The sequence below is a fragment of the Pteropus vampyrus genome, unplaced genomic scaffold (genome assembly GCF_000151845.1).
Source record: "Pteropus vampyrus isolate Shadow unplaced genomic scaffold, Pvam_2.0 Scaffold218, whole genome shotgun sequence".
In the NCBI taxonomy this organism is placed as follows: domain Eukaryota; kingdom Metazoa; phylum Chordata; class Mammalia; order Chiroptera; family Pteropodidae; genus Pteropus; species Pteropus vampyrus.
Window position 1 is genome coordinate 2,027,993 of NW_011888999.1, and position 27,173 is coordinate 2,055,165.

Here is a 27,173-nt window from a genome sequence, read left to right on the forward strand (position 1 = left end):
CATTTTTTCTTCTTTTTTTAACTTTAATTTAATTTTTTAATTTTTCAGTTAGAGTTAACATTCAGTATTATTTTATGTTAGTTTCAGGTGGAGCGATTTTTTTCTTAATAACAAAACTGTCATAAGTACAAGGAAAGAGGAGACTGACTGAGCAGACTCAAGAAATCTGAACCCTAAACCAGATGCAAGGAAAGCTGAGAATTCAGCTGATTTAAACCACAGAATACGCACCAGGCCCAGGACTGCCGTACTGTGTGTACCTAGAGCAGGAATATAGGACGCTACAATAAAGACAAGAGTGAAAGATGTTCATAGAGCAAAGTTGGATCCCTAGAGCCTCTCCCCACTGACAGAATTCTAGAGGCTTGGTCTCTGGAGAGCATAAAACAGAAAAGTCTCGTATTTGCTTTAGAAAATGGGGAAGGGATTGAGGGATACAGATGAAACAAAAACGTCCATGAAGTGATCACTGGTAATCCTGAGTAAAGTGAACAAGGGGGTTCGTTGTACTATCCTCTTTACTTATGTAAATCTTTGAAATTTTTTATAATAAAAAGTAAAAGTGTCTCTGGCCCAGAAGGACCCAGCACATTTCAAGGGGAACATCACAAAGACAGGGCACTGTGTCTACTGAAGGTGGAGTGCCACACATCCCCTTACCCTGTCTGCCTCCTCCCGAGACAGTCGGGTAGAACCGCACTCTGCAAAGAGGAGTGCAAGGTTCATACTGGGTGAACGCACCCTAAAGAAAATCTGAAGGTGCTGCCTCAGGGGCTCCCCAAAACAGCCTACCCCAATCATGCTATAGTGAGGCTCAGAGTCAGTGATCTCCACACCATGGTCAGTTTCCTTTTTTTTTTCTATATAATTCAATGGTGTTAAATATATTCATAGAGCTGTACAACTATCACCACTGGGATGGTTTATTGAGATATAATATTAAGCTTTACTAAGATATAATTCATATACTCAATTCACTCTTTTAAAAGTGTATAATTCAGTGGTGTTCAGTATAGTCACAGAGCTGTATAACCATCACCAAAATCAATGTTAGAACATTTTCATTACCCGCCAGAGAAAACCCTATACCCATTAGCAGTCACTCCACATTTCCCTGACTCTCCAGCCCCTGGCAACTACTAATCTATTTTCTGTCTTTATAAATTTGCCTATTCTAGACATTTCATATAAATGAAACCATATACTATGTGGTCTTTGTGAGTGGCTTCCTTCACTTACCATAATGTCAAGGTCTTGACAGCATTTTTTACCCACTCCCCTTAATCAGGAAAAACAGCCAAAGATCACATTCAGAGTGACATCTTGGGAAAGCCTCTAATAAAGATACAGACCACAGTAAACACAAAAAAAGCAACTTGAAGGAAACAGATACTATGCTGAGGGTGGAGGTTGGGAGAAGTACCATTAATATTCTCACAAAAAGAAAATAAAACTGCATCCATGAAGAGCAAATAGGCTACTATAAAAAGGAAATACATGGAGAACAAAAAAGAGCTCTTAGAAATAGACAAACTTAATAGTAAAAAAAAAAAAAACTAAATAAGAGCAATAAAAGATAAAATTAAGGAAATCTCTCAGAATGTAAAATCAAAAGACAAAGATATGGCAAATAGGAGGAGAAGCTAATATTCTAGAGGACCAGTATAAAGGGTCCAGTATCTGAATAAGAGAAAATCCTAAGAAAGAGATAACAGGAAAAAGAATAATCATAACAATATAATTTGACAGAACTTTGAAGAACTGAAGCATGCAGGTTACCAGGTGTGAAGGGCTCAGCACACCACGCACAGTGTGAAATTACTGTGGAATTTCAAAAACTGCAGAGGAGATTCCACCAGCTGTCAGAGAGGGAAAAGTCAAACAAACAGGCTATACACAAAAGACCAGAAAATAGAACGCTTCCAACTTCTCAACAGAAGTTTTATTTTTTTTTAAATAAAAACAGGACAAGGGAGCAATTCCTTTAAAATTCTGAAGGAAAATGATTTCCAACTTAGAATGCAATACCCAAAGTATCAATCAAGTATGAGAATGGAATGAAGATATTTTCAGGTATACAAAATCTCAGATATTCACATTCCATGGACATTTTCTTAAGAAGCTCCTGGAAGATGTCCTTCACCAAGTGGTATACAAGAGTCAAAGGGTCTAGGCAACAGAGGACCCCAAGTTGACTGCCACATGAAGATGCCAACCAGACTGCAGAAGTATAACTCCAGAGACAGACATGTTGAAAAAGGACATTGCCAACAACCCCACTGCCATTAAATCTTCTTTGGTAATGTTATTCTAAATATTTAAAATGTATGATTACAAAAATTTCAAATGTGCTCAAAAGGAGAATCCTGATACCCGTCACCCAGATTCAATAATTATGAACATTTTGGCCTATTAACTTGATCTATCCTTTTTTTCCATTTTTTCTTTGTTTAAATATTTTTAAACAAATTCCACATCATACTATTTCACCCCTATGTACTTCAGAACCCATCGCTACATTAACCATTTTCTAATATCACAAAATTACTACCACACCTACAAAATTAATAAAAATCCCTTTATATCAATCCATAAAATTTCTACAAGATCTCAAAAACGCCTTTTCACAATTAGACTGTTAAAGGCTAAACTGTGCCCTCCCACATATATACACACAAATTTTTATGTTGAAGCCCTAACCCCTAGTACCTCAGAATGTGACTGTAATTGGAAATCTGGCCTTTAAAGACTTAAGTGATTAAGTTAAAGTGAGGCCCTTAGTGTGGGCCCTCAGGCAATCCTACTGGTATTCTTACAAGAAGAGGAGATTAAGACAGAGAGAGAGACAGCAGGAGTTCATGTGCACAAAAGGACAACATACAGAGGCAGGAAGAAGGCAGCCATTTGAAAGCCAAGGAGAGAGGCCTCAGAGGAAACCCACCCACCTCGCCAGGACCTTGATCTTGGGCTTCCAGCCTCCAGAACAATAAGAAAATAAATTTCTGTTGTTTAAGCTACACAGCCTGTAATAGTTTGTTATGGCAGTTGTAGCAAACTAATATATAAACTATCCAAATCAAAACAAGGTTCATACATTACATTTGGTTTTCATTCTTAAGCCACATGATTTTTTTTATGCTATTGACTCCTTGCAGAAGCCAAGTCATTTGTCCAACACTGAATTTGTTTGTTTGCCCTCTTAGAGTATAATTTAATTTGTCATCCATATTTCCAATAAATGTACAATAACTCTAGAGGCTTGATAAGATTTAGGAGTCAACTTCTGGGTAAGAATATTCCACAGGTGATACTACACATTGTCATTTTAACCTGACAAATAATGATAGGTAAACTTGGTCTATACTCTTTTTTGATTCTATTTGCCTTGACCATGTGCTGATGCTGCCTGGGTCAGCCGATGGCATTCACTTCATCCCACAGATGAGTTTCACTGTGATCTACATTCTGAGAGCTGGAGATAGGCCATAGAGAGACTAGGAGTAGAAAAGAGCAGTCCACTCTCTGTGACCATATCCTACCAAATATCCAGTGCTTGGCCCACACAACAGCCCTATCAAATGCCCCAGCAGGGGTGAGCCTTATATTTCCTAGGATTCACTCACAACCTTGCCCACTGAATTTTTCAGTAGGACCTTTTATAACTCTCAGGAAAGCTAATCCCAGACTATGACCCAGAATCAGTTTAGCTTATTTTCAGATCTAAGAGTGGCCATGTTGCCCTTTTCTTTCAAAGCTTGCTAGATTCATACTTGCATCTTTGTTTAAAAAATTAAACAATATATAGCTTAGAAATACATACATAGGTAATTAAACCATAAAGAAAAGTAAGAGAATGATGAACATAGGATAATCTTTGGCTCTGGTGAGGAAGGATGGAGACATGATTTGGAGGGAGAACAGAAAGAGCTTCTAAGGTACCAATAATATTCATTTTAATAAACTGAATACTGGATACACAATTTTGATTTTATTATTCTTCTTTACACTAATATGAAACACATCATACATATGAAAGGTGGAGGAAATGAATACTCTTTGATAGGTAAAATATGTTTCACATTAATTATTTTTATGAGAGTAGTCCACTGTGGCTAGAACACAGGGTTTGAAGAGTGGAATGAAATGAGAAAAGTTTGGAAATGGAGTTTACTCTGAAGCAAATGGAAGCCTTGGTGACATTCTCTTGGGAATATCATCATGGAACATATATACCCAAGATCAACTAAAATGGTTTTTTCACAATCTATCCATCAAGAATGATATCAAAAATCCTTTTTTTTTTCCCCAAGTTATACAGAGATGAAATATCTGACATTGTAAGCTTTCCTGGGAAACATAATAATATGGTTTTGGTGTATTTTTCCAAAGAGAGGAGATTCACTTCCCCTAAGAACATGTTTACCTCAAATTCTTAAATGACATAAAGCCAGGATAGATGCGGAACAAATGTTCTAGATGACAGAATTGAGATATATGTTGGTGAGCTGAAGTGACAGGTCAAATCTAGCCCACTTTATATCAACATCTACCATTTACTGAGAACATATGATATGCCAAGAACTTTACATAATTTACCTCATTTAATCCTCACAACCATGCTGGGAAGCTGAGACTCAGGGACGTAATCTTTCTAAGGTCATAAAGCATGTTAACAGCAGAATCATAATTTGAACCTAGGTTTTCAGATTCAAGTTTCAATCTCAAGTGAGATTTCTTCAGCTACCAGAAATTAACATTTAAAAACTGAATCTTCTGTACTTGAATTCAGTCTGTCACCCTCAGAGAACTGCCACCAATCCTGATCCCCTTGGGCATATAAAGGTATCAGCGCCTCAGAAAATAATTAGATCAGACTGAATTCACTCATGAATGTAACATTTGGGGACCCTCTGAAAGCTGCCAGGAAACCTCTGTCTGCCCTCAAGAGTAAGTCTGTCATCAAGAATAAGCTGTAAGAGGATTCCCTCTGCTACCCGTTCCCAGCTCAGCTATGTCTACCTCCCTATCTGTGTTTAAGACATCACAAAATTCAGGCTCTGCAGTTGTAGATGCGGATCCCTTACACAAATACTGCTGACCAAGACCCCTTAGTCAGCCTGTTCCCCATCTTTAATTTTCTCTCGTTCTCAAGGCCACTGTGATTTGATGGGTGTGTACAGTTGAGAGAACAGCAAAACCAGCTCCAGCGCACAGTCATAGCCAAGGGAGCAATCCCAAAAGACAGCCAGAGAATTTTAATGAAAACCAGAAAACTCCCCACTGCTAAGTCCAACTGCAGTTTAGTACTGCCAGCCCCTCCTCCTGCAGCTAAGAACCTGAGCCAGCTTCACACCAAAGAGCAGAGAGGAAAATCCATTTTGCATTCGGTAGCCTTCCATAGCAGCCACTTTCCAGGGTCATTTAGGTAACTGGCAAGGCACATGCTAATTGCAATAGGACCCAGGGACCCTGAGAGGCACAGGGTGTGGCAGCAGCAGATCTGAGCCAACAGATTATGAAACAGTCATTTAAAAAAAAAAAGCAGCCTCTTTCCTTCTGCCAAGCTGTCTGAACACAGCTGCATACAAGCCTAGTGAGGAATCTTAACAAGCTTAAAGGGACAGTATTTCAGATACGTGATAACCGAAGGTGAAGAAAATGAACATTTTGAGCACTTACTATGTGTCAGGCACTCTGATCTCATGCTACTTTCACCATGAGGTGGAATTTATAAACTGCATGTAAGAATATTGACTCAGAGAGGTTAGATAACTTGTTCAAGGCAAACAGCTGGCAAGTGGGGAACCAAGACTCAAAGTTCAATATGGGTGAGGCTCATCAGAAATAAACTCAGAATTCTGACCTCTCCTGCCTAATAAAAAGAATCATCATTTACTGAACATCGGCCATGGGCCTGGAACTAAGATTTTTGCATATGCTGTATCATCTAATCCTCACAGCTACCAGATAAGATAAGGATCATTATTAACCCCATTTTTGATGAGGAAACTAAGACCAGATGTTAATTAACTTGGCCAAGGACATGATATGACCAGGATTTGAACCCAGGTCTATCTCATTCTAGAGCTTCCATGTTAAAACACTCACCCTAACAGCCTATAGAGGGCAACCACCTAGGCCATCATGCCGAGCAAGCAAGTTGAATAGGGACTTCTGTCTCCCTTCCCAGCAGGTGATGCAAGTTTCAGGATTACCTTTCAATTCCTCCAAGCACTCCTCTGTAGGGGTACAGAATCACTGGCTCGGGGAAGGCTGCCAGGGACTGTTCTACCTTCTCATGGACCATAGGCTCTGAGGACACTGCCCGTGTGAAGAAGAAGGCTGCCACCATGACCTTGAGATGCCTGTGAGTATAAAAGCCGACAGCTCCTTTCTGCAGGCTCTGCTCCACAGGCCCCCACACCACACAGCAAACTCCACACACCCTCCAGAAAACAGCTCACAGGCCTATTTTGTATTCTTAACAGGAGACCATGCACCTCCTCTTAGAGCAACTGTGATTTCTCAAGGGAGACAACTGTCTAGACAAAGCATCCCAATCCATCTTGAGAAGAGATGGGCCATACAAGGTCATGTTTGATCATTTAGTTTTTGGGGGGCTGTGATCAGCGGCCAACTGAAGGGTCTGAGCTTGGCACCTCTGGGTCATCAGACTGAGCATCACTCAGTACAACAACTTACATCCAGGGTTAGAACTGTCTTCTCAGCCAGGCAAGCACTAGGAGACTCAGAGGCATCTTACACCCAGGCTATGGGTCATGCACACACAGGTACACTATTTAAACAGTTTCATTAATCAGAACTCTTCTATATACATTCAGAATTAACCAGCAGGCTTTGAGATGGACTGAACGCCTAATATGTGCCAGGTACTGTGGCAGGTACATTCACAGCCAATATCTTAATTAATCTTCATAAAATTCTGTGAGTAGATAAGATTGCTATTATACAGGTGAGGCAACTGAAGCCCAAAAAGGTAACATAATTTGCCCAAAGTCACACAGAAAGTGGCAAACTAGATTCAAATCTGTTTTAATGACTCCAGAACCCTTATATTCAGTCAATCATGAGGCCATTCATTATTCCTCAGACATTTATTGAGCACGTTCTATGGACAGCTACTGTGCCACTTGTAGAAGATAAGACTGTTAACATGGTAGCCTAGGTCCAGTCACCAAAGAACTTATGTTCTCATGAGCATAGAAGATAAGATATACTGAAAAATAGGTACGGGATGATAAGCTTAGGGCCATAGATGAGTGATCAGGGAAGGATTCTCTGAGGAAGTAGCATTTGAGCTGAGACCTAAAAGATGAGAATGGGCCAGCCCTATGCAAAGCTCAGAAAAGAAGAACGCAGGCAGAAGGAATAAGAAGTGTTGTCTTCAGGAAAAGGCTTGGCTTGTCTGAAGAACATAAAGGCCACCAGGGGCCAAGGCTAGGTAAACAACGAGGAAGAAAGAATGTTTGGGATGAGGCAGGGCCTTATTGACAAAAAAGAGTTTGGATTTTGTCATAAGGGCAATGGAAATTAAGGAAGAGTGTTAATTAGGTAAGTGACATAACATGATTAGTACTGGATACTGTGTGAAAGAGGGGGTACAGGGAGTGGGTAAGAGTTAGGAATCAAGGCAGACATAGAAGAGTTCAGCTGATGTAAGGAAGGGCTGTCCCCTGGTTAGAGCTGTGGAAAGTGGAATGGGCAGCCCAGTGCTGATGACTTCCTGTCATTGGAAGTGTTAAAAAATGAATCAGATGACCCTTGGCTAAATGGTTAGAAAATTCAATAATTGGGTGGGCAAATCTTTCTAAATCTAAAATCCTCCTAAACCCTAGAATTCTGTGGTTTTAAGATAAAATCTTTATTAATCTGACTTTCAGGACTGGACTGTCCACAACAGTCCACGACTTCTTTGGTAAATTCCACCTTTTAAAAGCAAATGAGAACAGTATTAGCTTATTTCAGTCACTACAAAGTGACTCCTAGCTGACTTCTAGGTGTCATGCAAGATGTTGTAAGGTTTTCAGTGTGCATAAAGGCACATGATATGGAACCAGATATCCCAGATCTGCAATTTATTAGCTCAGTGATATCTGGAAAGTCATTTCAATCACTTGAATCTCTGTTTCTTTCTTTGAAAAACAGGGAAAATAATGCCTGATTCAGGATGATTGCTTTGAGGGCCAAAATACAGTTTCTGACACATTATAGTAATAATAATAATTATAACTAACATGTACTGAGCCATTACTATATCCTTACAAAAACTCAAGAAGTAGGTACTATTACTATCCTTGTATTAAAAGTTAGGAAACAGATTTTTAGAGGTTATATGTAACTTATCCAAGAATCATATAGCTAGTAACTGCTCAAATTAGAAAAACACAAGCAAATAAATAAATGTCAACAAAGTTTGGGAGAAAAAGACAAAGAAAAACCATATTACATAATTTGAAAAAAAGATGTAACCTGTTAAATTTAACAAACAAGTCAATTCACTGACTAGACATTTAGTAAATATTTATTGAACATATAGATGAATAATTGAATCAATAAATGATTCCAACAAATATTTATTGAGTTCCTACCAGGCACAACATCAAAAAATGAAAGTTGCAGAGAATTTACATCAATTTGAGAGTCTGCCATTAAAAACACAATCTCCGAATTGCAGATAAATTGCCAACATAATGACCCACAGTCCATAAAAAAAAAAGGTCCTAAAAAAAGTCATTCTTATACAGACAAAGAGAAGCTGGAATTACTGTTATTCTTTCTGTGGAGAGTCAAACTGTAGAGAGATGCTCAGAGCAGCTCGCAGAAGACTAAGATCACCCAATAAATGGAAGCCTAGAGAAGAGACAGTCTCAAAGAAATGAGAAGACATCCAAAGGAAGCAGAATCTAAGAGAACAAAGGCTGACTTAATAACTAGGAGTTTGCTAATGAACTTTACTAGAATTGTGGGAAGGGACACCAAGTCTCAAAGGGCATTTGGATGAATAGGTTAAAGAGGAACACAACAATCTTTAAAGAAGTTTGGTGATAAAAAGGAGAGGGAATAGCAACAGCCTGATGAAGAGCAGCAGGACTGCTGCTAAGTGTAGAAGGTGAGGAGCAAGGCCAAAAAAGAGAAGCTGAACACAGAAGACAAATGGAGGAAATATAAGAAAGAACCAGAAGGAGGACCAGACCCAGGGAAGTCAAGAGGGGCAGGGCAGAATACATAAGGAAAGGTTACCCTTGGGAAAAGAGAGGTCTCCTTCTGCACTGCGACGGAAATGGAGAGACTGTGATGTATGGGCATAGTAAAAGTTACTCTAATTCCAGCTGATGAATACAGAGAGTGATGGTTAGAAAACACCATTTGAGCTTAAAAGAATATTGATTTCCTTGGGCCACTCATAAATTGGTACTGAAAATGACAACCAACATTTGGATATAAGTTCTATACAGTTAAAAATCGGGTTTATTGAGATGTCCTTATATTGTTTCTTAATCTAGGTGCTGGTTGCACTGGTGTGTTCAGTTCAGAAACGTCATCAAGCTATATGTTTATGTGTGCACTTCTCTGTGTGTATATTACACTTCAATAAAGTTTTTATAAACCAATCATTAACTTAGAATCACCACTCCCATACTCTTTGTTCAGTTTTTAAAAGAGTAATTCAACCACATGAAAACTATGGATCCCTTCAGACAGGCAACATTCCTTACCATTTTTTCAGCTCCTCCACAGTACTAAATTCAAAATAGATACACAGTAGGTATCTAATAAATACATGTTATTTATTTATGTGATTGGAAGAACTTTAGCACCAATGTCCGGACTCAATAGAAAACTATCTCTAGGAAGTGGCACTTTTATGCTTGTGAAATCTGGCAGACCTCACCTTTGCCAAGTGATTGCACTGAGCATCACCACTAATGAAGTAAGCTAATGTATGTGCCTCCCCTTGTGAAGCAATGAGAAGTATACAATGTCAGCTACTTAAAATTCTTGCCAAAGATGCTTAACCAACATATAATCATGGAGAAATAGCTAGACAAATTCAGGTTGTGAAATATTAAGAAAACAGGCCTGGAATCTTAAAGTGCAATCCTTAATTGGATCTTGGATTACAAAGAGACCAAAAATCACATTATTAACACTATAAAAGTAACATTATTATTCATCTTTTTGAACAATAGGATTATGATAGATTGTTTGCAAAAATGCTACAATTATTCATGCCCCTGAGCAATATGATTTTACAGCTCCTCTCAAGAGGAGCTTGTGACTAGCTTTGGCCAACAGACTGCAACAGAAGTTATGCTGTGTGAGCTCCAAGCCTAGGCCTCAAAAGGCTTTGTACACTTCTACGCTCTCTTGAAATCTACCTATCTCCTGTGGAAACAAGCCTGGGCTACTCTGCTGGAGGATAAGAGACACTCTGGAGCAGGGACAAGCCATCCAAACTAAGGCCAACTTAGACCAGCCAGCCCCTGGTGGATCCAGCAACTGACTGCAGATACTGAGGGGGCCCAGCCAAGATCAGCGGAGCTTGATGCACAGTAGAAGAACCATCCAGTTGATGCACAGAAACATGAGCATTAATAAATGGTGTTTTTTTCTAACCTACAAAGTTTTGGCATGGTTTGTTATGCAGCAAAAGGTAAATGATTGAAGGCAAAGTTTAAATATAGACTGTATATTATGGAATCAATGTTAAATTTCTAGGGTATAATAATGCTACTGTGGTTATGTAGAAGAATGTCCTTATACTTGGGAGATAAACACTAACATATTTAGAGATAAAGTAACATGTGTCTGCCCCCCAAAATGTAAATTTGCGTATATGAAGATGAAGCAAATATAGCAAAATGTTAAGAATTAGGAAATCTAAAAATTTTTGAGTGTCCTTTATACTCATCTGTTCATTTGAAATTTTTCAAAATAAAAAGTTAGAAAGAATAAATGCATACCTATCTCCAGAACATGGTGACACTGAATATGTATCTTGTAACATAGCAGCCACTATGTAGTGAACAGATCCTTCTCATCCTTTTTTGCTGTCCTCCACCTCCTACCCCTTTTTTACTGAAAGTGACTACTACTGCTGAAGGGGAGGTGGAACAGATATAAACTGCAGTAAACCAGGGGTAGACACTGGTAGAGTTAAAAGAAAGATTCATTAATAGATAAGAAGTGTTTAAAAGTTGGTATTAACAGTAAGCAATCACTAAGTAAGGTTTTCTCTCTGATATAATCAGAAAAATAAAATTGTGGTGGGTTGGCTGAAGCTTGAAAAGAAAATAGCTTTGGCAGGAAACATGGGCAGGCCTTGGAATTATTTTGTGTTAAAAAAACAAATATTCATGTGCTTTTTTCTATTTTAAGAGATTTCTCAAACGCCTACAAATGAGAATAGTATCTTGTATTACATCTCTTCCCCCTGAAAATCCCTCAAGATTCTTACCAATGGAACCTAAATCTCTTTTTTTCACAACCTACTGAAAGCTTTCTTTATTTAATTTGGATTTCCCTCCAAGTGATATGCAGCAATTATTAATGCTATATATTGACTTATATGAACCAACCCACAGGCCTAGGTTCAAAGAATAAAGCTTTCTGAGCTAAAATCCAAGAACCTCACTTTTCTCTGCCATATAGAGAAAATCTGCTTAAAATAAATGGCAAATAATGCCCATGCTGTTCTCTATAATAATAAAAAATAAAAATGAATAAACAAAAAACAGTGACCTAATTAGTCTTTTTAGAACAATTTCTACAAATCTGTTAGAATGTCTTTGACTTAATAAAACTCCAAACAATTCCATGTATTACCATTGTCAGGTGAGAAAAACATTCAACTTATATAAGGAAAGAAAACAACACAAGATACATCTAATGAGCCAGTTGTTCTCATCTGTCAGAACTAAAAATTTAATGCAGCGAAGATATTTGTCTATGTGTTATTTGGCTCGAAGCCAAATCCATGCCCACTCTTCCTTACAGAATCCCTCAATTCTCTAGCCCACAAACCCCAGGATGCCTCAGACTATAGCTTGAAGCTACAACTTCAAATTAAAAAGGCTGGGGGAAAAAAAGAAGGTACCACATGCAGAGAGAATCTTTCAGTTGCCTCCACAAACTTTATTAGGTTTGAGAAACCAACCACTCTCATGTCTTCAAGGAAACTTTGATGTTCAAAGAGAATTCTACTATGCACATTAATTCTCCAAACTGTTCAGTAACACTGTAAAGACAGCTGCAGAGCAATTGGCTTTCCTGGCCCACATCTACATATTGGCACCCACAGGTAGTAAAAGACATTAGCAGACCTGGGCATGGGTCTAGCCCAGCCATTGAGTTCCTATTCCTTTGTCACTAAAAGTGTCAACTGCTTAAAGTATGGGCTGACTGACTGACTCATTGATCCATTCATTGCTCAAACATCTGTTGAGCAAATTTTACATACCAATCTCAGAAGGCGACATGGCCCCTTTCCACAAGGAGCTCATGAGCTAATGGAGAACAGTCCAAACACTTAGGCAAGTTGGAGTAAAGGGCTCTGAATAGGTTAAGTACTTGAGTCTGGACTTGAATCCTGGCTCTGCCACTTATTGGCTGGGTACCTTTGGGCAAATATTACTTAATCTGTTCAAGCTTAGTTTCCTTAGCTATGAAATGAGGATAGTAATTGTACCTATTACACTGGGTTATTGTAAGAATTAAATTAGATAATATATATTACTATACATGTCGACAAACTTCCAATAAATGTTGGCTATGATTACTGTTTTTTTATTATTATGTGGTTGGTTATACTTGATATCTTTTAAGGTCATTTACAACTGAGATTCTATGAATTTGTTGAGTGACCCAGAGTAACAAATATAATATCTCTGGGCCTCATGTTTGTTATTTGTTAAATGAAAAGGTATAGCCAAATGATCGCTAAAGTCCCTTCCAACTCTGGAATAGTAAAAGGCTCTATGATTAATCTTATACGATTTCAAATGTGTCTCAGCATCGCTGCTTAAACTGGTAAAACAAAGCAACTGCCAAGTAAATCATCTTTCTCAGGTGGCGATCTGAATATTTTTTCACTTTAGTTCCTTTAATCTTATAACCCACCTATGCACATAGGGAATGTACATGAGGTTTGAGTCCCCAAAGAGAAAAATGAGCAAGTGTGGAGGAAGCCAGGCCCCTGTCCCCTTCCTTCAGATTGGGTAATGGATGCCAAACACAAGTGGGGGAGGTGCGATGAATAAATAGATTCATTCATTCACCCACAGAAGCATCCCACATACTGAGAGAGGAGAGTCTTCCTGTGCCCTACAGCGCTCACTACTTGTCCCCACATGCCACGTTCCACACTGCCATCTTATTTGCCTACACCAACAACCAAACTGATTGCAGTGCTTGGAATGTGGTAGGCACCTAATTACTTATTAACTAAAAATTCATACTTCCCTCAGGACCAAAATTATACATCTGCAAAGTGACTAGGCAGTTTGGGATTCTTTATTAAAGATCACCAATCCAGCAGTGTCAAGAATTAGCTGTGCAACTTTGGAGGGGAGGACTCATTTCATCCTCTGGCTCTCAGTTTCCTCTTTAATTAAAGAAAAAAAAAGAAGGGAAAGGAATAAAATAAGGAATGGCAAAACAAGGGTCCCAAGCCAAAACCAACCCCAGTTTAGAATGATTTTCACATTTTTAAGTGGTTGTATAAGCAAACAAAAAATACTATGCACTAGAAACTGTTTCTGGTCTCCTAATATGAATTTTATTCTCTGGCCATTTACAGAAAAAGCTTCCCGGTTCTGGATTAGATTATATCTAAAGTCTCTTTAAACTCGGAAGTTTTAGCATTCTAATTCTGCTGGGTTTCCGTGAACAGCCTGATTCTAACTCTTCGCACAGAATATTCCTAAATCTGAAACAATACTGAAGACGCAGTAGAAGCTCGATTGTTATTTTTTCAATTGAATAATTGGATTCTACAGCAGTAACCCTAAGAACTAAATCCCCCCCCACAAAAAAAGGGTAAATTGGATCAATGTGTATCAAATGAGTGCTTAATAAATGCCCCCAGGATCAACAACTCACAACAAGGGGAACACACAGCTCTCCTGGCTCCTTTGGATGACAGGGGCCCCTATACCGACTGCCCCAGAGCTCAGATAACCAAGATTAAGACTCACCTTGTTCTACCAAATAAAAAATACATTTAGCTATTCCCTGAACAAACCCCTTGGGCAAATTATGAAGCTAACTAGAAGTAGCTATCAGAAACACAGATCATCTGAACAGATCACCTTAACAGCCATAGACCTGAGGGAGTAAATCCCATCCACAATAAAGCATACAGAATAATTTAGCATGCAACGTCTGTTACTCTTTACGTCTGTTATTAAGAATACATAATACCAAAATAAGGAATTCAAACATTTATGCCAGGGCAGCAAGCCAAGGAAAGTCTAAAATATATGGTCCTATTAACACTAATGCAAATTGGAGCTAGGTAAAAGAGAAAATAAAGCTTACTGCCTCCACTCTCACTACACATACTTTTCCAAACAGCCAGTGATTATTCTTTTAATGTCTCTCCTCTGTGTACCCATAAATCACTCCTGGTGATACCTTTTGCTGATTTCAAAGGATGAGTTTCTTTTCCTTCTCTTCCTCTCTTCCTTCCTTCCTTCTTGCTCTTCCTTCTTCTTTGTAGCTTCCTACAAAGAGTTCTTCTGAAAGTAGCTGGGGATGCTTTTCTGCCATCCCTCAACTGAGCATCTCCAGTACAAGTACAGCACACTCCAACTTCATTTTCTGTCAGACTGTCCTTAGATATTGCAAAGTTGATCTAAAGATTCTGGCCTCTTTGCTTTCCTTTAAAGAAACTGCTTGGAGCTCTCTCTCCTCTCAGCTGACCAGAGAAGCTCGCATCCGGTGATGTGGTGGATTCACACCCCCACCCCAAGGCACCATGCTCCAGACACACTGACTTGGAACGTTAAAAAAAAAAATCCTATATATCTCAATGCTCATTTCCAGGCTTTTCATAAACCAGAGGAGAGAAGAATAGTTAAAGTATGGATTTTCCTCCTGACTCATTAGGTAAGCTTTTTCTAATAGCCAAAGAGATAGACACTGGCCCTCTGCTGACCTCTGTATGAACCTCAAAAAAATCCCTTTACTTCCCAGAGTCACGTGTTTTTCAACCAACTAAAATGGGTTGGCATCCTTGCTTTCAAGCATTCTGGGTTATACAGTTGGATTCCAGGAGTCTCTAAGGAGTCCTGCAATGGCTCTTTTCTGATACCCGGCCTGAACAGCCTCGCTCACATTTTATTGCAAAGTTGATCTAGAGAAACACAGATCATCTGAACAGATCACCTTAATAGCCATGGACCCGAGGGAATAAATCCCATCCACAATAAGGCATATAGAATAATTTAGCATGCAACATTCTGTTCCTCTTTACCTCTGTTATTAAGAATATATAATACCAAAACAAGGAATCCCTGCTTCAAGCTAGTTTGAGTGGGTTTCCTTCATTTATAACTTAAAGAGTTCTGAGGAACACAGTCAAGAAGAAAGAACTGCACTCATTTGAAATGGCAAAAAGATAGGAGTAAGCGACAATCCACAGGTGTCTAGGGAACACCTAGAAAATTTCTCAGAACAGAGTAATAACTCCAACAAACTGATGACAATACACAAAAGACTCTTTTCAGTTTCCAAGGGCTAATTGCTCTAAACTCATACACCACCTATAGTAAGATATTCTCTCTTTATTCTCATTTCATTACCAGGAGCATGTGCGAAGTTGTAATAGCACTGCCTTAGGGTTTACCTACTATCAGATACCCTCGGGAGTTATTGACCATACAGAATCCTAACAAGCAAACCTCATTCACCATCCATAGCCAGCTTTGCTGTCCCAGGATTGACTGGGAAATAGATCAATATATGGCTCCGAGAACTGAAAAAATTACTCTGGGGTAAATAGCTCTCGGTATAAGTGTATAACCTTGACCAGAGTTTTCAAAGATAAATATTCAAGAATTATCAAAACTTCTGGGAGCATTTATAAGACTATAAATGGAAATATTACAAAAATAAATAGGAAATGATGCCATGAATGCCTACTTGAGCAATGAAAAGGTTTGCCAGGAACTGGGATCCAGTGATGACAGAGCATGCATCCTGATCAGTTTCCAGAAATGTCTCTTATTAAGCCCAAATTGTTTTATAACAACAAGCACTGACATGTGTAATACATTCTACTTGCTTGTTACAAAGCACTTTTACAATATACATTGAGTTACTTGACCCTTAGAACAACAGTAGGAAGCTGGTTGTCCCCAGTCCCACATGTACAGCTAAGAACACAGGCTCAGACAGGTCAAGTGCTTATGGTCCCAGGATCTATGACTTGAGCCAATACTTGAGCGCCCGTCTCCTAACTCCACATTCTCTATTTCCACTGTAGCCCAAACTATGGAATACCAGGGCAGAGAAAGAGCCCAGCTGGAGGAGACTTTGCCCCAGTGCCATAATTATTCAACCTATGTTGGAAGTTAGTTTTCTCTGTTTCATGCAGCTATATGTGGGAACTTTCCTGGAGGTTAAAGGGCCTGGGATAGATGCCTGGCCTGCCTGCAAAACCAGCTGGGAAAACTCTCTCTGACAAGACACTGTAGCTTATGCCCACAGGGAGGCCTTGAGGGAGTATGAGGCACAGGTTCAAAGTACTGAGACTTTCATGTGATTTTGTCAGAATCCTATAGTTGGAGGCCTCTGAGAGCCAGATGACAAGGTCTCTTGGGACCCCAAAGATAGACGATGAGGCATATAAGCTGAAGTTACCCTTTTTGGGAGAGGGAGAGGGGATCAATTACATAAACTTAGCTGGTTTCAATAAGCATTCTCTCAGATGATTTTTATGATCCACTTCTAGGAGACAAATTGCCAAGATCAAACACTCATACACTACCTGGGAAAGGCAAAAAAGGGGAAAAAAATTAACATTTTAGTAAGAGCCATTTATCCCTGATAGCTGGTGATCCACCAACTCAGAAGGAAGACAGGAAATTGGGGGAGCTGTCCTTTAGCATGTTGGAAAACGTGAAGATCTGCCTCTCCTGTTACTTACTGGGTTCCAAGATTGAGAGAGAGGCCCCGTACACCAGAGCAGTTCCTCCAGAAATAGAAAATCTAGGATCCTAAAGAAGTATATGGCAGTGTAAGGGGCAAAGGCCTTGATTTCAACAACCTGTACTTGAACCACTGCTCGGTCTCTACTTAGCTATGATCTTAAGCAAGTCATGATCTCTTTGAGTTTCAGTTTATATATCTTAAAAAAGATAAGAAGACCTATCTTATAGGACTGTGGGAAGGATAAAACAAAATTGTGAATGGAGAGGTCATTGCACAGTGCCTAATGCACAGTAGCTGCTCAATAAATGATAGCTCCTAACTTTTCCCCCTTCAACCCTCACTTCAATTTCTTAGTATTAGATTCTAATACTTAGTCATTCTAATTCTTAATAATTCACCAGTCCTTAGTAATCTTGAGAAAATCACATGTATTATCCAATATCTTGACCATTTTACTTGCCTTTTGAACCATAACCATCTGTGACTTTAGATATGAACATTTCAAATAAGTCTGGGTCCTTGGACCTCTTACAGTTTCACTTCATGCTTCCTAAATTCATTTTGAAAGAAAAGAAAAACTCCCAGGTTTCTCTTCAACCTGATAAGCTTTCTCCAATCTGGAGGAAAATCCAAACCTTATAAATATTTGGCACATAGCTGTATTTGACAATGGTCAATTCAGCTAAACTTTCCACAAGGCTTAAAATAAAAAGGAGTTATGAGTTCACCAAAGCTTTACTTAATTTAGTAAATACGTAGTGTGCTTATGACCATAAGGACAATCGGAAGGATGAGGTTCTTGTGATCTTCATTATCTTCCTGATCTTTGGGATTATTTCCTCTTGACATCCTCTTATCCAATCTTCTGTATCCACCACTACAAGCATTATGACCATACTGTACGATTCTATTTTATGTCTCCTTCACTAATCTACAACCTCCTTTCAGGAAAGAACGATGTTCTGCAAAATCTCAATTACCAGTAACCACCAGCACAGTCCCTGGTATATAATACTAAATTAGCGCTGGATGGATGAATAGAGTTTTTAGATCTGGGAGAAACATTAGAATAATCTGGTCTAATACAAGGTCTTCATCTCACAGATAAGGAAGGAGCCTCAGAGCTATAAGATAACTCAGCCGAGGTAGCCTGGAAGGCAGCAAGATGACAAGCGGTGTCAGTCACATGTCATCTGACCATAAGTTCAAAGGCAGACATCACTTCTCAGTGTAGCTTAGAGGGTACCACATGGGCTCCACACAAAGACTTGCTCCTGCTACCTCTCAGTCATGTGACTTTGGGCAAATTACTTCATCTCTGAGTCACAATTTCTGCATCTGTTATTTAGGACTATTAATAACTTCAGAGATTGAAGGCATTACATCTTCCAACATACATAAAGTATCTAGCATAGCACTGGCATGATGTGCTAAATAAATGTTTACTGAATGAATCATGAATGAGTCCCTGTCCGGCATACCATGACCTCAAGAACCTGGTTGAGACTTTGTATTTAAGTCTCTACCCACATGGAAGGTTGCTGGGACATCCATAATTATAGAACCATGTACTTGGAGATTTGTTCCTTGCTAGAATTGGATTTTAAAGCAGCACCAACTAGCCTCTTAACTTTGCTCACTGTTCCTTCTACCTGGGTTGCCCTTCCCACCTTCCTTATTGCCATATAAATCTTACCCATCTTCCATTGCCCAGCCAGATCTACCCTGTCTAGGAAGCCAGCTCTAATTCCTATGATGTCATCAGTCCTTCCTGTCTCACCAATTACTTTCCAGCACATAGTAGAAAAGTGTATCTGTTTGCTTTTTAAAATTATGGTTAAATATACATAATACAAAATTTATCATTTTCATCATTTTTAAGTACAGTTCAGTGCTATTAAGTATAATCAATCCCCAGAATTTTTTCATTGAACGAAACTGAAACTCTATACCCATGAAATAACAACTCCCCACTGCCCCCTCCCCTAACCCCTGGCAACCACCATTCTACTTTCTGTTTCTATGAGTTTGACTACACTAGGTACCTCAAAAAAGAAGCACTATACAATATTTGTCCATTTGTGTCTGGTTTATTTTACTTAGCATATTTTCAAGTTGTAGCATGTAGCAGAATTTCCTTCCTTTTTAACACTGAATAGTCTATGGCCATGCCACCCTGAACAGGCCTGATCTCCTCTGATCTCGGAAGCTAAGCAGGGTCGGGCCTGGTTAGTACTTGGATGAGAGACCACCTAGGAATACCAGGTGCTGTAGGCGTTAAAAAAAAAAAAAAGACTGAATAACGTTCTACTGCATGTGCATACCACATTTTGCTTATTCATTCATCTCTTGATAGACACTTGGGTTGCTTCCACCTTATGGCTATTGTGAATAATGCTGTTATGAATATGGGTGTACAAGGGTGTATCTGTTTTATCTTCTCTACTTGAGTGTAAATTTCTTAATGAAAAAGACTGGGTCTCAATCATCTCTATGGTTCTCAAAGTGCCTGACAGGTGATGGGCACTCAGTAAACACCCACCAAATAAGTAAGAAAGGACTCTGCTCCAAACATGAAGTGAAAAAGTAATCGGCTTCCACACAAATTTGCCAAATGGCAGTATCATACAGCAGAAAATCACAGGCTTTGCAATAAGACAGTCTTGATTTCTGGCCCTGGATCTGCCTCTTACTAGTCATAGGATCTCTTGCATGTTACTGAAGCTCTCATAGCTTCAGTTTCTTCAAGTTGTTTTTGCTACAATTAAATACTACAACTTATGTAAAGCAGTTAGCATAGCTCTTGGTACATCATAAACTCAAAAACTGTTTGCCAATATTATTATTATAAAATTATATAATACAAGTAACTTATTGTACTATGAACATGCCCTTTAGCTTCCTGACCATGATAATTTTAAAAGCAAAGAGCACAGCAGTATTCTGAAACCAAGCAATTTATGGCAGTAACAATTAAAACAGACACAATCACCACAGTTACAATGACTCAGTTCAGTATTATCGAATGTGGAATCTTCAGCTACACAGTTGCAGCTCCAGTAGTTGGAAATGTTGTCACTTCAAAGGGACAGACCTAAATATTATACTAAGGGTCATCTTACTCAGAAGAGCAGCCTGTTCAAGATCTTATAAATGTTTTTTAATCAGGATTACTTGAGGTTTTTTTGGTTTGTTTTTTGGTTTTTTGATTCTTGGGCTAAATCTATTTTGAATTTCATCATTCATATTTTAAAGCACTGAGCAAAAAGACAGAAGAAATAAATAGATCTTTATTACTATTTCAGAAAGAAATATTTATTTCACTCTATCTCAAAGGAAATTGAGCTCCCCGACGCCAGTCCCAGTTCCTCTAGGACATGAATTCCTTTTGAGGTTGCTATCCAAATTTCTAAACCAGAAACATTCCTTCCAAAGTTAGGCCCTAGAAAGCAGAGTTCTTACATATTAGAAGAAAAAGCTTATTCAAGCTTCTTTTTGTCTGCCAAAACAACTAATATTTGAAATGGCTAATTAAAACGGTTCTCTGAGACAAAATCAGAAACTTGATTGTCTGGTAGAGGAGAGGGATGAGAAGAAAAAGAAAAAGGAAAAGGAAGTTGCCTGAATGCTAATACCGGCCTAAATATGGCCCCAAGGGCCCATAACTCCTAACTTTCCTCGGACAATCATGATTTCATGTAAATTTATACTGAGATGATTTACTAAATGAATAACGAAATGGGATTTGCTATATATTTTTGTAATTTTTTTTCAATTAAATGAATTTATAAATAAAGGGAAAAATTCTTTGTCAGAACATGATTCTCAGTTTTGAATTTAGAACAATAGTGTTGCCGTATGCATGCCATGTGTCAATTTTAGTTTGGCTCCCAAGCAATGGCTAAGGGCTACTGGCTGCCTTGTCCATCAGGGATCCTCAATGTACTTCAAAGCCCAGCAGGTGAAGGGCACCATGCTGGGACTTGATACCCAAGACCTCGTTTAATCCTCACAACAATCCTACGCTCTAGGTATTGTCATATCCCCACCCTTCTTTTTTACCTTTTTATTTTGAAATAATTTTGGACTTACCAAAAAAAAGCAAGAAAATTACTAGGAATTCATATATATGCTTCATTCAGACTACCTAAATGTTATTTTACTGCATTTGCTTTATCATTCTCTCTTTCTGCAAACAGATATGACTTTACCACTAAGTACTTATTATTTCCTCAAAAATAAGGACATTCTCTTATAGTTTCGCAGTATAATTATCAAAATCAAAAAATTAATATTGATACTATACTATAATCTCAACCCTTATTCAAATTTTACCAGTTGATCAAATAATGTCATTTATGGCAAAAGAAAAAAATTTCTCTGGTGCAATCCAATTCAGGATCGTGTGATGTGTTTAGTTTTGTGTCTTTAGTCTCCTTTAATCCAGAACTATTCCTCATTGTTTGTCTTTCATGACCTTGACATTTTTGAGAAATATAGGCCATTTACTTTATAGAATGTTTCTCAGTTTGGGTTTATCTGATATTTCCTTGTGATCAGATTCAGGTTATGCATTTTTGGCAGGAATGCCACACAGGTGATGATGTATCCTTCTCAGATGCTAACTCGTCTCATCACTGGAATTAACATTGATCATTTAGTGAAAATGGTGTCAACCACCTTTGTGCTCTGTAACGCAGTTCTCTCCCCCTTTGTAATTAATAAGTATCTTATGAAGAGATATTTTAGACTAGGCTCCTCTATCAAAAATGAGGAATATAAGACGCAGAAAAGTTGTGACTTGTCTAAGATCACACAGCTTTAAAGTGCCAGAACACAAATTCAAAGTTCAGTTTGTAAGCTCTCATTCTTTGAATTCTTCTAAAGCATCCCATGCCTCATAGATCAGTCACCAATGGCTAAAGCAGCCTTGTCTACTGCCCTTACCATGCATACTAGGAAAACCAATATGAGGACACCATGGCCCATGGAATCCTGGTACTTCCCCTGATCTAAAGAACTAACATGATCCAAGCCACTCTCTCTAGGGCTGCTTCTAAAGGACAAGAAATCCTTAAGTCAGCACTTTATACCCAAGCACCCCACCCTCTGGTCAATGAACCTAGGAGAGCACTGGAGGAGGAAAAGTCACCTGTAGAAGATGGAAATGTACATGCATTAGGACACCAGGCTGAACCAGGAAACTTTAAATACATCATCCCTACTCAAAGGCCAAAACTCACCATACCCTGACCTTTCAGCTGGCCATCTGAAACTTCATTTTGAGACATCATTTCTAATTTTTTTTAATAAATAATACATTGGTAGTACATTCGTGTGGTTCAAACTCAATGTGATATACACATTAGAAGGGTTAGAATTTTTTAAAAAAAAAGACAGATAATAAGAATACAGAGAAACTGCTGGAGGAAATATAGAATGGTGCAGCTGCTTAGGAAAACAATTTGGCAATTTCTCAAAAGTTCAAACATAGAGTTATCAGTTGACCCGACAATTGCACTCCTAGATACAGATGCAAATTAAATAAAAACAAATTTCTGCTTTAAAACTTATAGGCAAATGTTTACAGTAGCATTCTTCAAAATGGCCAAAAAGTGGAAATAACCCCAATGTCCATCAACTGATGAGTAAATAAATAAAATGCAGTATCTTCATACAATGAAATATTATTTGGCAATAAAACAGGAATGGACTACTGATCCATGCTACAACGTGGATGAACCTTGAAAAGATTATGCTAGTGAAAGAACCCAGTTACAAAAGACCATTTATATGAAATATCAAGAATTGGCAAATCTATAGGGACAGAAAGTAAATTAGTAGTTGCCTGGGACTGGAATGCTAGGGTAAGGAAGATAGCAAATGATGGCTAATGAGTACAAGGTTTCTTTGGGGGATGATGAAAATGTTCTAGATTCTGATGACTGCAAAATTCTGTGAACATACTAAAAACCACTGAATTTTACACTTTAAAAGGGTGAATTGCGTGATGTGTGAATTACATCTCAATAAAGCTATTTAAAAAGTCAGCATTATATGAAATAGTAAATCTCAAGAAATCTCACTACACACATACACACACACACACACACACAACCACTCACTCCTGCTATCCTGTACCAGTAACCACTTTGCTATTTTATACTCCTCCAGGAATTCTTTGTGCAAATCAAAATATGTTTAGCCTCACTTCTTTCACAAAACTTGCACTGTTCTGCCACCTTCTTTCTTTCACTTCATATATCCTTGGAGATTTTTCCATATCAGTGTCTGCAGAACACCCTAATTCTTGTTTGTAGATTAATAGTTTTCCCTTGTGTGAACACACCCATTTATTTATCCAGTTTCTCACTGATGCACACTTAGGGTTGTTTCCAATCATTTGCTGTTACCACCAATGATGCAATGGTTTTAACTTGGTTTCATCAGATGGCATTCTGCTCCTGGACTACCAGGAATCAGCACGAGTAGCAGGGAAAACTTTTGAGTTAGTCAGAACTGGGTTTGCATCTGGTCTCATCTGCTAACTAGCTATGTGACTCTGGGGAAGTTACTTGTATTTTCTGAGCCTTAATTTTCCTCACTTTTAAAGTGGGTAAAATCCCACCTACTTTATCAGGTTGTTTTTAGGGTTAAGTAAAATAGAACAGAAACCCTGCGGCCAAATTTGGGACAATCTGTGTATCATAAAGCATAACGCTGGAAAAAAAGAAGGCAGAAGGTTGGTAATGGATTATAATACATAGGGTGGAAAAAAAGAATGCAGGAATCCAAGTGATAACAAAAAAGGCAGGGGGCGGGGGGAGGGCGCTAAAAGCTAATCTATCAGAAGAATATCAGGTAACAAATACAGAAGGAAAGAAAGACATAGAAATTCATCCTTTTATAGATACCAATTGATCTAGGCAAGGGTTATCAATAGATGTTAAAACAGTTGGATGTAAATTGTTCAAGAACAGGATAGTCACACAATCTCAAAGGATCACCCTACAGATAATTTTATTAATTACAAAGAGAGAAGAGTACCTTTACAATTACAATCTGGCAATACTACCTCATCCAAATGATCAAACCTCTTGTCACCAGTGATGTTACAAACTTACATTATGTGTCACCTAGTGCAATACAAGGGGAGGGAAGCAACATCATCTATGGGGAATTCTTACCACAGATGTTTAACCTGAGTCTAATAATGTGAACACAATCAGATAAATCTAATTTATAGTCTACCAGGCAATAGATTTGCAATCTTCAAATTTTCAATGTCATAAAAGACAAAAAAGGCAGAGGCACTGTGCTACTAAACTAAAAAGATGTAATCCTTGATTTTATCTTGGGTCAAAAAGAAAAAAAAAGTTATAAATAACATTGGAACGACTGGGGAAAAAACTGAAAATATTGTTTCAATATAATATTATGGTTACATGGGAGAATGTCCATATTCTTAAGAGATACACATTCCAGTGCTTAGAGATAAAGTGTTGTGACATCTGCAACTTAGTTTTAAGTAGTTTAGGAAATAAAAGTGTGTGTGTGTGCATGCGCTTGTGTGGAAAAAGAAAGCAAATTAATCTGGATGAAGGTGTATGGGGTATTCACCGTAATATTTTTGCAATTTTTCTATATGTTTGAAATTTTTCAAAATAAGCTGGGGGAAAAAAATCGAATAAAACATATAAACCATCTGGTATCAAGTAGATGCTATGACAGTTCAGATCATAGTTTCAGCCAACTCAATAGACCTACTGAAAGCTCCTCTCCTGTGCCTATAGGTAAAATGAACTACATTAAAGGCCACCAGTCAGTCCTGCCTTCGTAAAGGTTACACTTTTGATCAGAAGGCAAGGCAAAAACAGGAAGCAGCTGGAGAAGCAGTGTGATTTTGGTTCCAGAAAATCTACCTAGGACCTATATCTGAACACTTTTTTAAACTTGGCAACTTTAAAAAACAAAACAAATTACTTAACTTCACTAAGAAGTTTCCTCATTTATATGTAAAAATTGAGCTAAAATCTACCAACTAGGATTGAGAGAGTAAGACAGCTTACATAAAATACCTCTATAAGCATCTTTTATTGAAGGCTCTCTTTAAAAGATATTAGTCTTCTAGAAAATAAGTTGGGAAGAAGGAAAACTAGATGGTTCCACCTTTGTTTCCCTATCAGAACACCCAGCACAGGACCTTGCATTTAGCTTATGCTCACAAATACTCGTTGAAGTAACAATAAGACTTTATGAGACAGAATGTCTTTCAGGCTACAAATGCCACTGGAATTAAAGGAAAGATTAATATGAGTTGGCCCAGCCAGAAACAGCCGCACCTTCACAACAGCACATATTTATGTGCACACAAGTTTGCTGAAGCCCCTTTATACATATTATTTCATTGAGCCTCACTATAATCTCCATTTCATAGATGAAGAAACTGCTGCTTGAAAAGATAAATTACCCACTTAGCACACAACTCAAATTTGTGTTTGCTCCACCCAGCCACAAAAGAATGAAAATAATTAGCTAAAAGGATGGAAATAATTCACAGCTAATGAGCCTTGCAACATCTTCCTTAGGGTCCTGGTTGGGTCAGAGTGAGTCACTAATGGCCACTCCTAAATTCATACTTTTACTAAAGAAAAATGACAAAAATCTGCCCTGGGATTGCTTCTATTGATAATCAAAAAGGTGAATAATCAGGACTTTCAACCACATGCTTCAGATATTTAAAAAGTGGAACTTAAATTACCCTTTCTGCTGTGGTTGTGTGACAGAGGAAGTGAGGAGAAAAGGTTATTTTCATCTCAAGGTTGATGGTGTCCACATTTTAGTGAAGTTAACCATAACAAAAAATAAAATTTTCTGCAGAATTTTCTGGGAAAAATTCTTGGCTGCTTTGCTGTTTCAGTTCACTTTTTAAACACCATGCTGTGTTGCAGGGCGGGGATAATGTATCTTATATCTATCTCTCTTGCAGAGGTTTCTATGTTATTTACATATCAACCTTCATTACAGCCATCCACAAAAACCAGCAGGAACCCTGCGATTCCATTTTTGCCCACTTTCTTTCCACCAATCACAACTTCCTTCCCTTAGTGAGAGAGTTTATCTCAAGTGGCTAATGAACTTGGCAACGGTATGTAGAAATGGCACTGTCATTCACTGATAAGAATTTACATCAGGGGGCAATTAAAGGGAAACTATTCATACCATTTGACCCAGCATTTCTACCCCTAGGACACATCCTACGAAAATATTCTCACAAATTCATCACAAAAGGATGCATACTCAAATGCTCACTGCAGTATTGCCCGAAAGCCCTTAAAATGAGTAAATTAGAGCAACATGCAAATACATGGGACAAAGGCCCAAAATATACTAAGGTAAAGAAAGCAAGCAAAACAATATGTATTACAATAATATCATTAGTATATGTGTGATATACTAATACACAGCAAAATCTCAACAGTGGATTCTCTTTATGGAGTAGAATTAAGGGGAAATTTTCCTATGTAGTTCATTGTGCATTTCTGTAATAAATTTTTATTAATCTTATTTATGTCTAGAATCAAGAAACAAATTAAAGGTATATATTTATGTGCCCTTTCTCATCCTTTCCTCTTCACTTCAGCTAGTTTGCAGTTCCACCTGCATTACTACCTCTAGTCTTATCAAAGATAGATTGCCAGCTGGAGAAGTTTACACTCTTATAGACAGGATCGTGTATAGAAAGGGCACAAAGATCACTTACAAGATCCCCAACAAATGGTATTCCAGCTCACAGGCTGGTTAAATACTTACAGTGACCAAGAAAATCACTACCTTCTGAAGCAACCCTTGACATCTTCTAGCTTTGAAGCAACCCTTGACACTTCTAAAGATGACATTCAGGAACAGCAACTGATTTAAACACCAATACTCACAACATGTCAGGCTCAGCAGACAGAATCATTCAAGAAAACTAACATTGTTACTGATTGTCTAGC

The 27,173-nt window shown here is 38.2% G+C and overlaps 1 protein-coding gene and 1 pseudogene across 7 annotated transcripts in view; one reads left to right on the forward strand and one right to left on the reverse strand.

The window, feature by feature from the left end:
• RAB30 (RAB30, member RAS oncogene family) overlaps nucleotides 1–27,173 on the reverse strand; it is a 76,408-nt gene that overhangs the window by 43,537 nt on the left and 5,698 nt on the right. The window contains exon 1 of one of the 7 annotated variants that reach the window (XM_023538339.1): nucleotides 26,989–27,010. The exons of 5 other annotated variants lie outside the window; for them this stretch is intronic. The gene's annotated coding sequence lies outside the window, so the exon portion shown is untranslated. Of the gene's footprint in view, nucleotides 1–14,655; nucleotides 14,677–26,988; nucleotides 27,011–27,173 lie in introns of those variants that run through there. One more of the 7 variants, XM_011373131.2, reaches the window with a different exon arrangement.
• On the forward strand, nucleotides 19,334–19,452 carry LOC111747350 (annotated as a pseudogene).